The sequence below is a fragment of the Gymnodraco acuticeps genome, unplaced genomic scaffold (genome assembly GCF_902827175.1).
Source record: "Gymnodraco acuticeps unplaced genomic scaffold, fGymAcu1.1, whole genome shotgun sequence".
In the NCBI taxonomy this organism is placed as follows: Eukaryota; Metazoa; Chordata; class Actinopteri; order Perciformes; family Bathydraconidae; genus Gymnodraco; species Gymnodraco acuticeps.
The window spans coordinates 2,383,920-2,399,066 of NW_022991180.1; the positions used below are offsets into that span (position 1 = coordinate 2,383,920).

At 37.2% G+C, this 15,147-nt stretch overlaps 1 protein-coding gene across 2 annotated transcripts in view; it reads left to right on the top strand.

Annotated features, from left to right (window-relative positions):
• LOC117560958 (equilibrative nucleoside transporter 1-like) overlaps window positions 1-15,147 on the top strand; it is a 40,210-nt gene that overhangs the window by 4,991 nt on the left and 20,072 nt on the right. The window contains exon 1 of one of the 2 annotated variants that reach the window (XM_034238116.1): window positions 11,691-11,808. The exons of the other annotated variant lie outside the window; for it this stretch is intronic. The gene's annotated coding sequence lies outside the window, so the exon portion shown is untranslated. Of the gene's footprint in view, window positions 1-11,690; window positions 11,809-15,147 lie in introns of those variants that run through there. 2 annotated transcript variants of the gene reach the window in all.

Below are 15,147 nucleotides of genomic sequence, written 5' to 3' on the forward strand. Positions count from 1 at the left end.
TATAGGATCATTTCAAGATCAGCTTGAGGATTGAAGATATTGTAATTTTATGACCAAAATAGCACTTGTTGGCAGAGGATTGTGTTGGCAAGCGCATGATTGATGAGGTTGACATTGGTGTAGATTTCCAAAAAGCAAAACCATGGTGTTGATGATTTTTGATGGAGATGTTACTGGGAGATATATACTGTGCGATAAGGAGTCAAGACAACACAGAGAGTTCATTAAAACGTTTTTTTTCCAAAGAAGCACTTTGCAATAATCAATTCATTAAGTGGATGGAAAAACAAACAGTGCCATGACTGGTTGAGCTACTTTTATATTCAGGAGAGGAAATGACCTTTAAGTCATAGTCTAAGACTACATTTGAGTACAATTTTGAAGGAACAGCAAACACACACATTTACACCCTCTTTCTGAGGTCTGTGTTTTTGTCGATTCAGATGACATTACTGCTTTTTGTAGACGACCACAACTTCACTTTACTTTAGTCATGGTGGTTGTTAGAAGTCAGGGCGGGCTTTACTCTCTGCTATGTTTAATGCATTTGTTGTTAGTCTTTTCAGATATTTAGACATTTCTTCAACCGGATGACATTAATATTGTAAATTTGTATATATATATATATAGTACAGTAGATTAAATGATCAACGGATCTAGAGAGTTCACATACGACATTTGGTAGCTATTATTAACTGTTTAAATCATATAGTACTTAAGTATTTTCTGAGTGTCAGACTAATACAAGGCTCTCAATTATAAAGAGCATTTTATGTAACCTTATTGACGTACAAAACAAACAAATGTATTTCCTACTTTAAAAAAAAGTGTTTCAAATAGTTTTTCCGTTTCATGTTCAGCTTGCTGCTTTCTTTTTTCTCTTACCCCTGCTGCTACCTTTTACTGCATATTGCACTGATATGTGTACATATATCAATATATGCAGTCTGCATGTACCACATCACTCCCGTATGTGTGAAGTGTTTAGTGCTGGTTGATCATTGCCCCACAGAGGCAATCATGTTTAACATTTCAACTTTAAAGTGTTACTTTAATCTGAATGTATGACCTTACTCAAAGACATGTCAGGTAAACAAAACAGAAATACATTAAGTGACATCCTGCTGCCTGCAGTATTGTAGGCTAGTCTGCTATTCTGTGTATTGTTATCTAGAAATACCAACCACTGCAAGGTCTCAACGGAGGTTTCACCTTGTGTTGTGTTGTGTAATGAAGGTGCAGAGTGAGGACATAGTGCTAAAAACAGAGCTGTGAAAACAATAACACTGTTATTTAAATGGAGTCATTTAACTTTAAATCAACTCTTAATGTATGAGAAGGCTATTACTATTTTATAGTAAAGTGTATATTAAGTATTTATTTGATGCTTAAAGGTGGGGTAGGTAAGTTTGAGAAACCGGCTCGAGATACACTTTTTGTTATATTCCATGGAATGCTCTTAACAATGATAGCAATGAATGCAATGAAATGCTTTGACAAAAAGTCCATGAAAAAAATTTCATCTGTGGAAGCCGAAGTAGCCTACTGTAAAAAGCACGACCAATCATTTTAGCCGGCCCGGCTAAAATAACTGGATGGCCTACCTGCCTGTCAGCCTTCCATCTGTGCACAAACTTATCTCGTGCCCTCATTGGTCATGTGCGCGTTCGTGTGTGTTGGAGGAGGGGCTCTGTAAGGAAGTGGCAGATTTCTTCCGGCTGTGTATTTTCAAATTCTAGCGCACTCGAGCTGGTTTCTCCAAAATTACCTACCCCACCTTTTAATATGAACGTTTTTTACATTTTGGAAAAACAGATTACTAAATAAACAAATCTAAAGTAAAAATAAAACATAAAATCAAATGTATATTCCTACATGCAACATGCTCTTATTTACACACACTCAATAGCGTGTATGTGAGTGTTGTATAACAGGCCTGTATTCATATTCTCCCCTCATACTTTATTACTCAGTTCTCGTTAGCACTGAATACATTTGCTCATTAAAATGTAATATTTAGTCAACCATTCATATTAATGGTAATATGATAATGGGACTACTGGATCTCTCACACTAGACATGTGAAATTGAACCCGTTCCCTGAATGATATTGAGGCAAGTGACACATTTCACACGCAGTTGTTGGGACACATATGGCAGATGCATCTCACTTAATCATATGTGTCAGACTACTATGCACTCTGCATGCAACTGAGGGCTCTTGTGACAGTTATTGAAATTACTTTATCTCAGAAACAAGGGGCTTCAAACTCAGAATATTGTAAAATAAGTGCACTTATATAATAAATGTGTTCTTTTTATTCACAGCTGTTTTCCACCAGGTGTTTTCCTTTATGTTGGCTGATAAGACCTCTTTCAGGACTGAAAGGTGTAATCACACATTGAGTGATTGGCACTTCCCTCAGTCTTCTTTTACTGTACTTGCACCTGTCAAACGACAGTTTTTCATGTCACCAACTGCCGTCAAAAATCCCTATATTATGTTTCTAAAGTTACTTCACAGCAGCTGCTTCATTTATTTTTGCCAACCAACGAGATGTATTTTCTGTTTCCTCTATTTCACTTGTGCACACGTCATTGAAAAGTAATCCAGCAGAAACAGGATTTCTAGGAACAAGCAATGGAGAATTGGAGTTAAGTCTGTACAAATATCCTGAAGTCATTGGTTAATCATCAAAACCACCTTCCACCAATTGTAATAAGTATCATCAAACTCCTTCATTTTTGCACGAGTTCTCTTTAACAATGTTACCTTGGGTATGATCTAATGGTTTCAGCAGATGGCCTCCAGGGTCCAGAGAGTCAAGCAAACAAGAGGTGTGGTTTGGAAATAATCAAGGTTTAATTAGCCGGTGTCAGTAAGACTGGGAAATTCAGACATACCGTCTCACGCAACAATAGAGAGAGAACAATTGAGTAATGAATTTCAATTGGGCAAGCAGGATGTTTAATGGACGTCACCTAACCAGACAATAGAAAATATGGAAATGGAAACACTCCAAAATCTTAAAAAAATAAGACCTTGCCCTCAGTTACCCATGTTTAATTTATTTCCATATCAGGACAGGCCAACAGGATGGCTGACAGCTTCTGATAAGATTAAGGGATGGGTCAGCATGAGGACTTTTAAAGATGATCTTTGAAAAAGAGAGAAATCACGGCAGAGGAGAGGAGATCTATAGACGTCCGACTGCAAAACTCAGCCTACAGAGGATTATCTAAACAGCTGAGTCGGTCGGAAGGGAATTCTCATTTCCTGAATTGATGTAACAGACGTCTGTATGTGGGGAACATAATGTACATGCATCCAAAAGAAAACAAATACATCTGATTGCATGTGCGTACACCCAACTGTATAGCTGTATTGTAATTCATAAATGTAGTGCGCGCTAATGCAAAGGAATGAAAGGACATAAATCCCCTGAACAACAATGTAAGTACAGATTGTACGATGATAAACAACAGCGTCGTCTTTGTGCTATTTTATGTTTATCCACTTAAACTAAATTAAGTTAAGGATCTGCCAGCCAGGACAAAAGAAGTGTACATAAAAAAGACTTCAGTAAATGTTATATGAAGAATAGAAACTTAAAAAAGGAGAAATAAGTCTGCAATTCTATGGTACAGTATTGGTATTGGGTTGCATCCATCTTGCAAGATCTTTGCAAAACAATTTTGAGTTACAAATGTTTTTTTTGCCCATAGATTTAGCCGCAACTTCATTTAAAACTTCATTGTAATTGATGCCCTTTTTTGTTACAATTCATTGCACACAACAGTGGAAAGGGTTTTAAGGGTGACAAGATTCAATTGTGGACTCAATTAAATAAGTAAGTGAAAAGTGTGCATCTGCTTTTCTTAAGCTAGTTAGCTCAGCAATGTGCAACAAGGGCTTTGTACTGCTTTATATTTGAACTTTAAGTGTACTCTAAAAACGTTATCACATTTTTAAATGAAGATTTTTCAGTTGGAATGACTTTTCATTCACCATTTAAGTGAGTAACAAATGCCTGCACCGATCCATCTTTAAATTGAAGATGTATTCATTTCACAGTAAACATGCAAAGCTTGCCGTTCAGCGCTATTACAGTCGTGCGCCTCAGTGTAAGCCGATGATGCCGACCCTCCTCCAGATCAGGGTTGGGTACAGACCTACTTCCTACTTTGGTAACCTCACATCTCTGTTGCGTGTCAGACCTAAACGGTGGTGTTCTTGTCTATAATTGGGAGTGACAGCAGTTGGGTGTGGTGGTTCAAGGTTAAACTCAGCATAAGCACTTGTGATTTAATAATACGTTTTAAAAAGATCAGGCCATGCTTTAAAACTTGTTGGGACTGACCTCTCAGAGGGATTGATTGGATGTTTAATCAGGGTAAAATAACAGTTTTTGAGCATAAATGGAAAAAATGGCTTCACTTTCTTGTTGGAAATGGCAGTCTAACAGAAAGGTAAAGCAGGGGAAATATTCTAAATATATTAAACAATTAAACTGATATTGTTTTTTGTAAGTTGGCCTTTCTTTTTATGTCTAAAATAAGATATGCTGTTGCCCCTGTCCACAGCAGTACATTGCCTTGATTTACTACTCCAGTCTGTTTCCTCCAAACTATGGGAAAGCCATACTGTAGGTAATATACTAACTATAAGCAAAGTACCTCAAACAACCCCACTACAGAATTTTAAACTACCCATTTAATATCTGCTGGAAAACATCCTCACGATTGGGTGTGGGCTGAAGATAAGACACACTCACAAATCAACCCCTTAAGACTGCAGTGGTTTTCTGCCAGAGTGGGAACGTGTGGGTTTAACCTTCAACACAAACGTTCTCAAGGGAGCCGGATTCAACCCCGTTCATCAGGACAACACTGTTACCAAACATGTCAAATTCAAGCAAAGAAAAACAAGAATGTGGAACTGAGAGGAATGCACGCTCACACAATCCTCCTCCTCATAAAACCGAATCTGAACTTTGTATAATTGCTAGATTTTATGAGCTTTCACTGGAAGAAGATTTGGCACTCACTGTTGGCCAAAATGATTGATGTGAACAGGCATCAAGGCCTTCTTTAGTTTCTCTCATTTACATCAAATTAATTATGACACTTTGTCCTTACTAAAATGAATAACGGCTTTATTGATAAATGGGGAATCACAAGGGATGTAATTGAGCATTATAAACCAACGTAAGATCCTCTATGAATAAAGAGATGCATCTTAAAACCCACGAGCAGTAAACATTTTAGCTTCAATTTTTAAGGCTTACATTTTTTAGATAAGATTGAGCATGAAATCTAAGCATTTATCAACATTTGGCATACAACACATATTGATAAAGGAGGATTGTAAGGAATGAAGGGTGTAATGTTTGTAATGGAGGGGAGATGGTTGCAATCCGCCACAGAGCATTTGTGGACACATTTTGAGTAGCTGGATTTAAGGAGTGAATCCTATAATTAAGTGTTTCAAATGTACCACTTGTCCCTAAATGCACCACTGAATCAAGAGGAATTCATTGTCTGTGCAGCAGCAGATTTGTGGGTCATCCATCGTGACGAGGATTTCATATCAGAGCCTGACCCTCACACTCTGTTGGGAACTTGTGGTCAGAGATGAGGAGCGATTTCTCTCCCAGACCTCCCTTAGGAGTTATTTCTTTGTTCGCCTGTCTTCGTCACTTCAGCCCGAAACTTTAATCCTCCTTAATGGAGCCAAGCCTTGAAATTCTTAATCCCAAATGGGATTTATTTGACTCTCTGTGTGTCTCCTGAGTCATTTAGGGGTTGAAGAGGCCATCCATTGGAATTCCTTTTTTACCGCTGTCCTCTTAAATCTCAGTATGTGGCCAGAAAGCCACTTCCAGTCCATTCATGTCATGCCCTCCTCCTCTCCACGAGTTTGCCTCTTTTGCCACGAACTTCACAGGATGTCCTCGAATTAGACATGTATGATGTTTATTTGCTCATAAACCTTGGGAAAGGGAACTTTCTCGGGTCAGCAGGAAGTGAAGCAGTTCAATTACAGAAGATTTTCTGGACGACAATAGAAATGCATACAACTGTACAACATAAAGGAGGCCATTGAACTTTCCTAGTCCACATACCTTGTGATTTAAGCTACTGTGAAGGAATGGGGTTAATATCAGGTCAGGCTAAACTCATTCACTGTTTGTACTTATACCTAGAAAAGAAATCCACAATAATGTGCATGTAACCAAAGGTATTGTGAACCGGGATGTACAGCTAAAGTAGTACATTACATTTTATTTAGCGGGTGCTTTTATCCATAGCGACTTACAATAAGTGCGATCATCCATGAGGATACTAAATCAGAACAGCAGGAATCCTGCAAGTACATTAACTTCAAACTGGCCAAACCATTTAAGGTGATGGTGCATTAGCGTCAAAAGAGTAAAAGGGGGACAAAGCCAGCAGAGGTCAGGGTGGATAGATGGGTGAAACAAACAAAGGAGACCGCTGTTTGTGTCCCATGTGAACCAACAATCAATGTTGACTTTTTGAACATACTTTTGTTTTGAGGTTTGTTTGTTACATAACTTATGTATGTAACCAATGCCGCATACGTATGTTACATGGCAAAAAAAAAAGACTTCAATGTTTTTCCTATACCTAATGCTGTCTAAGGAACATTTTTTAATGAAAAGGGCTTTGCAGTTGCACTGATCGTTTAAGTTGAAGTATATGTATAGAAAAACAAACGTAAATCGTTATATAAATATATATACGTATATATATTGTTGGCCTTTGCGTGATAGTGTTACAGGTAGATACATATATTGTTAAACAGTTGCCTCATAGAAATCAGTTTGTGGCAAAGCCGTCTACCACACATGCACCTGTTGAAACGGTTTTCACTATTTTCAGTTCATTCCTCATCATCTTTATTACACTTCCATTAAATGTCTCAATTATTCAGTGTTTGTTGTTGTCTAATGACGTACGTGTCTCGTAGATAACTTTAACTTGTCTCCGTCTTTAACTGTCTCTCTGTTTTTCTCTGTTTTACATTGTGTCTTACTCATCTCCATGGAAAAACCTAGTCAAGGCTGCACTAAAAAGCTGCTGACACATTTTAGCTACACACGCCAAAGAAAAAGTTAGAGAAATAGAGATAGAATAGAGAGAGAGGGAGAAGTTTTAAGGAATATTCAGCTGCAGGAATATAAAGATATCCGTTTGATTCAGTGATGGAAATGAGATATACTTTAGTGTCTTCACACCAGCAGAGAGAGACAGTGGTTCCTCAGTCCTGCTCTCAGGTTTGAGTTGGAGAGGACGGAGCCAAACTAGCACACATGGTTTCTGTCTTGAACCACAGCCGGCTTTTTTTAGCCTTTGTGGAGACAGGGTGTGGATGACTGTGTACCTACCACGACTATATGAGCAAACAGCAGGGACCAAAGCTTAATGTGGCTCACAAAAAAAGACCGTAAACAACGCCTCCGCACGGCGGTTCAGACGAGCCAAAGTGTTGTTATGGAATTATACATTAGTGTCATGTCTCTCAGACTCTTAAAAAAACAAGCTGTGCTCCTAAAGCAGTGGAGAGAATTGTAACATGTTTACTTTGTCCTTTCCAGACAGCTTCAGGGCATTGTGTTGCTTATTAGCATCAATTGAATGCACATTTTTAAGTGAGTAAGTCATGCCTCATCTAGTATAAAGGAAAAACATTCACTCTTTATTTTTGTAAGTGGGATGTCTTAAAGTTTAAAGTGAGGTTTCACGCAGTCGCACAGACACAAGCTCTCTCGTGCACACTCTGACTTTCTTATCCTTGGCTTGTGTTGTTTTGTCCTTGAATAAATGCCTTAAGCTGTTAAGCACTGTCATCAGGGGCGCCGTAAGGGGGTGAAAAGTTAGGACGATTCTAAGGGCCCGTGACTGACAGGAAACCAAACAATTTTAGAACATTAAGATAAAAATGTTTAAGTAACCAATGTGATATCTTTTCATGGGGCCCAAAATCCCTGGCGGCGCCCCTGACTGCCATCATTGACCTTCAGCCTGGAAACAAATGATGTCTTGCATTGTTTGAAGTGTTTAAGGGTGAATAATGCTAGATAAATGACATAATTCAGGTCACAGCTTCAATTCATTTAATTTAATTTAATTTTTATTTGTCCCGCTCATGGTACGCAAAACCAAATGTACAAAACATGACTCTACCAAAACACCATTGAGCGAAAAGGAGCAGGGAGAAGAATAAAATGTGACCTGCCCCTTTCTAAAAAAAACTAAATAAATACAAATAGATGGTCTGCCCTTCATAATAATTTTTTTTTTCTTTTTTTCACAGCCAAACATAACAGTATCTTAGGATTCTAAGAGAAACACACAAAAAAAAACGTATTTCCCACTTGACGGTTAACGGAAAGAAACAAAACAACACCAAAACATCACATGTATAAGGAAAAGAAAAGTGCAACACCCTCAGCTGAGTCCTACTGGAGAAGAAGGTGGAAAGCGACGCATGATGATAATAATAACAATAACAACAATAACAATGGCGATGGGACCCGCAAATACAGAGGACATCAAAGACATGAAGGACCAGAGTACATAGATTTATTCACATTCTGCTTCATATAGTCCCATCTTTCTTAATTTATACAACTTCTTTAACTGAAAAATACAAATACAATTCTTTAGATCCTTTTGTTGAGAATTCCACAATTGAACACCAACCACCGAAATACACATTTGTTTAAGAGTAGTCCTTGCATATGGATGCTTAAAATGCCATTTCCTTCTGTGGTCTTCCTTGTCTGAACCAAAAACAAACAACTGTTGTAAATATGCTGGTAACATTCTGCATTTTGCCCTGTGCATTACTGATAATATCTGCAGCTCAGCTATGTCTTTGAGTTTCAAGAGTCCTGACTTAAAAAACAGTCTGTTGGTGTGTTCTCTTGAGTCAGCTTTATGAATTATTCGTACTCCCCTTTTCTGTAATATTGACAATGGCTTTATGTTGCTCATATATGTGTTGCCCCACACTTCTATACAATAAATGAAAAATGGCAAAAAGAGTGAACAGTACAACATCCTCAATGCCTTGTAATCTAGCAAATACTTTGCCTTGTTTAGAACAGAAATATTCCTAGACACTTTCGTTTTAACATGTGCTATGTGTGATTTCCATGTCAGGTTGTCATCCAGCGTCACACCTAAGAATCGAAATTCAGAAACCCTTTCAATAAAAACTCCATCAATGGACAGTGAAATGTTTTCATCTTTTTTTCTATTAGCAAAAACCATAAACTTCGTTTTATTCAAATTTAGGGTTGACTTATTTTCATCAAACCATCTTTTAAGTTTGACCATTTCATGTCCAATACACTTTGCTAAAATGTTTAAATCATCTCCTGAACAAAATAAATTTGTGTCGTCTGCAAACAACACAAATTGCAATAATGTTGACGTTTCACATATGTCATTGATGTACAAAATAAAAAGTTTAGGCCCTAAAACCGAGCCCTGCGGGACACCACATTCTATGTTCATACACTCCGATGTACTACCAGCAAATTCTACATATTGTTGTCTGTTATCTAAATAACTTTGTAACCAATCTAGAACTACTCCTCTCACTCCGTATCTATGTAATTTCGAAATTAATAGGTAATGGTCTATGGTGTCAATAAATACACCTATTGTGTATTTCTTTCTGTCTATAGCTGTAGTAATTTCTTCTGTTATTTTCATTAAAGCTAAAGCTGTAGATCGATTTTTCCTAAATCCATACTGACTCTCACTCAATAACTCGTTTTTTTCAATACAATTATCAAATATTTGGACAAACAATTTCTCAAGGACCTTTGAAAATTGTGAAAGCAAGGACACTGGTCTGTAGTTGGTAAATTGGCTTTTGTCCCCTGTTTTAAAAAGTGGGATAACTTTAGCTATTTTCATGCTATCTGGAAAAATACCTGTCTGAAATGAAAGATTAAAGATGTAACTTAGCGGTTTAATTATGCAGTCAATAGTCGTTTTCACTATTGTCATGTCGATCCCATCACTATCAGTCGAAGTCTTATTTTTGCATTTGTCTACAATGGATCTAATTTCAATTTCGTTTATCTCTTCCAGAAACATTGACTGCAACACTTTACTTCCCCCAATTCCGCCATCCTCTATTTGCCCATTACATTGCATTTAGCTGACGCTTTTATCCAAAGCGACTTACAATCATGTTGTTTTAGAATAGTCTTTGCAAGATTAGGTCCGACATTTACAAAAAAATAGTTAAATTCATGTACCACTTCATTCATGTTTTTTACAACCTTATTTTTGTCATCAATGAAGTGACTGGGCAGGCCAGTGGATACAGATTTATTTCCAATAACATTATTTAAAATGTTCAATGTGCCCTTGATATCATTTTTCTTTTCTTTTAAGATATTATTATAATATTCTCTTTTTGCTTGTCTCATTATAACTGTCAACTTATTTTGCCTTGTATTGCTTTTCAATTGCCTTTGTCCTAAATGTAAGTCTTTATAAAGGTTATTTTTCTTCTTGCAAGCATTTTGTAAGCCCTTGGTTATCCAAGGCTTTTGATGATAAGTACCTTTTATATGTACGGAGTACAGTGGGACAATGTTTGTCATACAGTGATATGTAGATTTTTAGGAATTCAGCTCCCTCATGCCTGTTTACACACAAACGAGAGAGTATAACTCTGTGAATATCAGAAAATAAATAATCTTTTCATCAGATATTGCATCATGCAACTTTAGAACTTATTTCCCTTTGTTCTTTTTTGGAAATATTCAAAAAGCAGGCAATTATTTTCAAATTATTGAGGACATTTAGTTTTTTAGCTGTTACACTAAAAGTGTGTTTGTAGTTATGGTCTTATATAAGCTTTATCTTGGTCTAAACATATGGCCTGCTGAGCCAGGAAGAGACTTCTCAAAAATGCAATCCAACTCAGAACAGCAAATTACTTCCAGCTGTTTTCTTTTTTGTTTTTCTCAAATCTCTTCAGATATCAAGATTTAAGTTGTGTCCTATTAAAAGTATTTATACATATTTTGTTCATGTCTGGTTGTATCTGAATATTGTGAGTAATGTTGCAAATCAATGAGCAAGAAAGATTTTCCACGAAAATACTATATATCATGATAAAAAAAAGTACATACACAATGTGATATTTCATCAGCTCAGATGTGAAATGTGTTTAACAATAACTCATAATAACTGACTGAGAGACATAGTTTGCAGCATTTGATGCACCTTTCCCCATCGTAAATGTTGATGGGTTTTTAAAAACAGTATTCATTTCCAAACACGTTTTCAGAATTGGGCAAATAGAAGGAAGACTGGAAAACATAAAGGAAGTCATTACATTTTAGTTTCTCCGCATATCAAATAGGCTTACTATGAAATTCCCCTTCAGGGACACTCGGGATTTAATCTGTGCGAGTTCAGGACAGTTGATTCAGGACACTTGAAGTTACCGCATATGTATGTATTTATTATCAGTTACTAGCTCGCATAGACTGCATGGATAAGATAATTATATTTTCTAAAAATGTAATTGATGGTTCAGTAAAGGATTTGTAATCGACTTAATTTTGTTAAACGATTCTTATTTTTATTTAATTTTCGAAATAAAACTGTTGGGTGTTCGTTTTTTGCGGTACGAGTCTAGTTTTTCCGAGTAGTCCCTGAAGGTAACAACTCCAGTAGTGTCCCCTGATCATCAGAGAGGACAGACTCGATCAGACACAACACGCCTGCACACACTGTAATGATAAGGTAGGACATCTCACTATGACAATTTAACACAGTGTTAACTAACTAAACCTAACTGACCGTCATTTATAACCTTTATCCGTGAAGAATGGTGGCTGCTTTCATTCAAAACACTCGATTTTGCTGTTAAAACAACGTTAACGTGACTCGTTTCGAGTTGAATTCAGCCTTTTTACGTGTTTGTTTTGTTCAATAATACGATTCCGTGTAACGTTTGTATGTGTTTTACTGTCCTGGACGCTTACATGAAGACACATGTGCCTTGTGTTTTGGTGCTGGAAGCATGCCTCCTTTGTTGACTGACGCAGAGAATGACATTAAGCGCCAACTTCAAGCATGGACTGTATAACCGGGCAGTTTAGTGAAATAATGTTTACTTGTTTAACTACACTTATGGAGATTTACTTATTAATTGGTGACAATGTTGTTGGCTAGATAGCGGTTTAACGTGAAAAATATATACTGTTTATTAGCTGTATTTGAAATAACAAACAGCAGCTATAATAACTTAAATTATATTCCTTTGATTTTGTTTTATTTTCTACCCCCAACAAACGAGATAATTGTCACCCTGAGCCATTGCTCTTAGTGGATACAGTTCAAATTGTTATGCTATTTTGAATATTTGAAATAAGAGCCCTAAATATGGCACTTTCTGTCTTGAATTGAAGGAGTAAAGAGCTGCATTTTAAGTCTCCATTCACCGCGATAATAAAAGATGTGCCGCATGTCATGCTGCTTAGGGAAGCACCGGCGCTGTGTGACATTTAATGAAATCTGGTGGTGGGCTGATACAGTATCACAGGACCGGACAGTAGAACAAGTAACGAATGGATTTCATTGTAAGCTTTATAAGCTTGATACGTTTTTTATTGATTTACTCATTTACTAAATCAATAAACGTACTTACTGCTGTAGTCGAAGGAAAAAAACAAGATAAATCTAAATCAAATATTTGTGCATGGTCCCTAAAGTCACTGTAATATTCAGTGATGAATGAAGTATTCAGATACGAGTAAGTACCAATATATAATTGTCAAAATACTCCACTACAAGTAAAAGTTCTGCATATCAAATCTTACTTAAGTGAAAATACAAAGTATTATCAGCAAAATATACTTAAAAAGTAAAAGTAATCATTGTGCAGAAAAGTACCTCAACATTGTACTTAAGTACAGTACTTGAGTAAATGTACTTAGTAACTTCCCACCTCTGTATATTCTTTTAAATGTGCCTGTTGTACTGACTAAAGATACTTTGGATACTTAGTTGTACATTTGTGTTGCCTATTAGGATTTTTGTTTTAGGGTTATATTATGTTTGAATAATAAAAAAAAATGGTAAAAGTATTTCAAAAAGACTTGGCAGGTGATTGGATCAATCTGTCTATCACCTACTATCATGGGCCACTTCTGATTGGTTAACAATGACTGGTACACGTGGAGCACAGCACTTCTGATTGGTGTGGATGACTGACACACAAGAAGAACAAAACATTTTTTTTAAATCGCAGGCTTTGCTATTTGATAATTGCATAATTTAAAATCGCGATTTAGATTTAAAATCGATTAATCGTTCAGCCCTAAAATGCATTACACAATTCTTATTATCCTTTTAATGACGAGGCATCTGTCAGACTGTGTTTCCCTGCTGTCCTGCATGTCACACATGTCTGTGCTATTTGTGAATCCATGACCCTGAGGCCAGAAGAAGAGTGCACCAGAATGGAGGCTTTGTTTTCTATTGAACAGCTGATGGGACAGCAGTATGACCACCTCTGGTTGAGCATATGTGTTTTATAGGAGTGGGAGTGAAGTTATCCCATCTGTTTCCTAGAGTTGAATGGCAAAGCAAGAACCAAATGTCCTCAATCATTGTCCATGCTGGCAGAATAAAGCACGTAGCTCATGTGAAGATAAGATTAAGAAGAACTGACTCATCAAAGGAAACTGTTCCCCCTCTTACTAATTTCACCCGTTCGCGCTAACTGTTGAGTAGTCATGATGAGGAGTGGATTCACTATTGCCACTTCATCATAAAGCCACTTATCTAAACCACTTCAACTAACCAAAGAGACAGGCAGCTGCAGAGAGGCTTTGTTCCTGCTCTCTTTCTCACTGAGTGGCGGGAAATCATTTCAGGCGTAAAGGGGCGGGTCTGTAAGAAGACAATGAGTTTGGAGACCTATTATTCTTCCTCTCTCTTTTGGCTTGGATGAGACTTCCCCCCCAGGGTTTACCTTTATGTCGCTACAATTAGTGTTTCATGAAGGTCTCTTTTCCTGTTTCTGTGCCTTTGCATCCTGCTTTTATTTGTATCATCCTAATCACAACCCAGTTAAACAAAGCATGACCATCCCTGGGGTTCACTCCCCTGCATTGAGAAACAAACAGAGAACAAACTGTACTGTATTTCATTACATATGAGTGGATACAGTTTAAATTGAATAGGAATAGAAGGACTGGAAAATAGTATTGTTTGGTGTAAAGCTGTACTCTGTTTTCCTTGTCTGCGTCGATCGGTTCAAAGTGGACGCTTTTCATTCTTTTATTAAATGTAATTTAACTGTTAATGTTAATTAACTGTAATGTAACGGTTTCACTTCCACAAGGTTTTCCACAAAGAAAAAGTAACTGTCTTAATTATTTGGAGTGAGAACTGAGAACATGTAGAGGTTTTAAAACGGTTAAAATATCAATATTGTGGTGTTTCTTGGGGATGAACAATCTTGCAGAGACCTGATTGAAAACAGCAACCTGTGCAAAGATAAATATTGTGAATTGATTACCACCTGCGGTCCCATTGCTAAATAGTTGGATTTCTGACCCCCTATAGTCCCTGAAGTTTGTTCAAGTTAAAGGTCCCATGTCATGCTTTTCCGGTTATTACCCGTCCCCTTGTGTGTTATGAAGGTTTGTATACATGTAAATGGTCTGCAGAGTCAAAACCCTCAAAGTACACCATGTAGCGAGTAAAACTCTAACACAGAAAATACCTCCCCAAAACGCCTCGTTGGAGATACGTCACTGTCCATTTGATTCTTCCGGGTACATCATGATGTCATGTCATCTCCGGAACTAAATGGACCAATCCGTGGAGCCGTTACGTTACGTCCGCGGAGCTGTTACGTTAAGCCCCCGCTGATTGGTCCAAATTGACCAATCCACGGACTTCCTCACTCACTCAGTGCATGCAGTTCAGCTGATTTCTCCTCCCTGGCTGCAGGCTGATAACAGACAGTTGGGATGGCGGCGAAATTTTCTCTGCAGACCCATTCTCACAGCGTTTATCAACCTTTCTCTTACTCAATATCAAGCCACACTTATTGTTTTTACTTCGGCT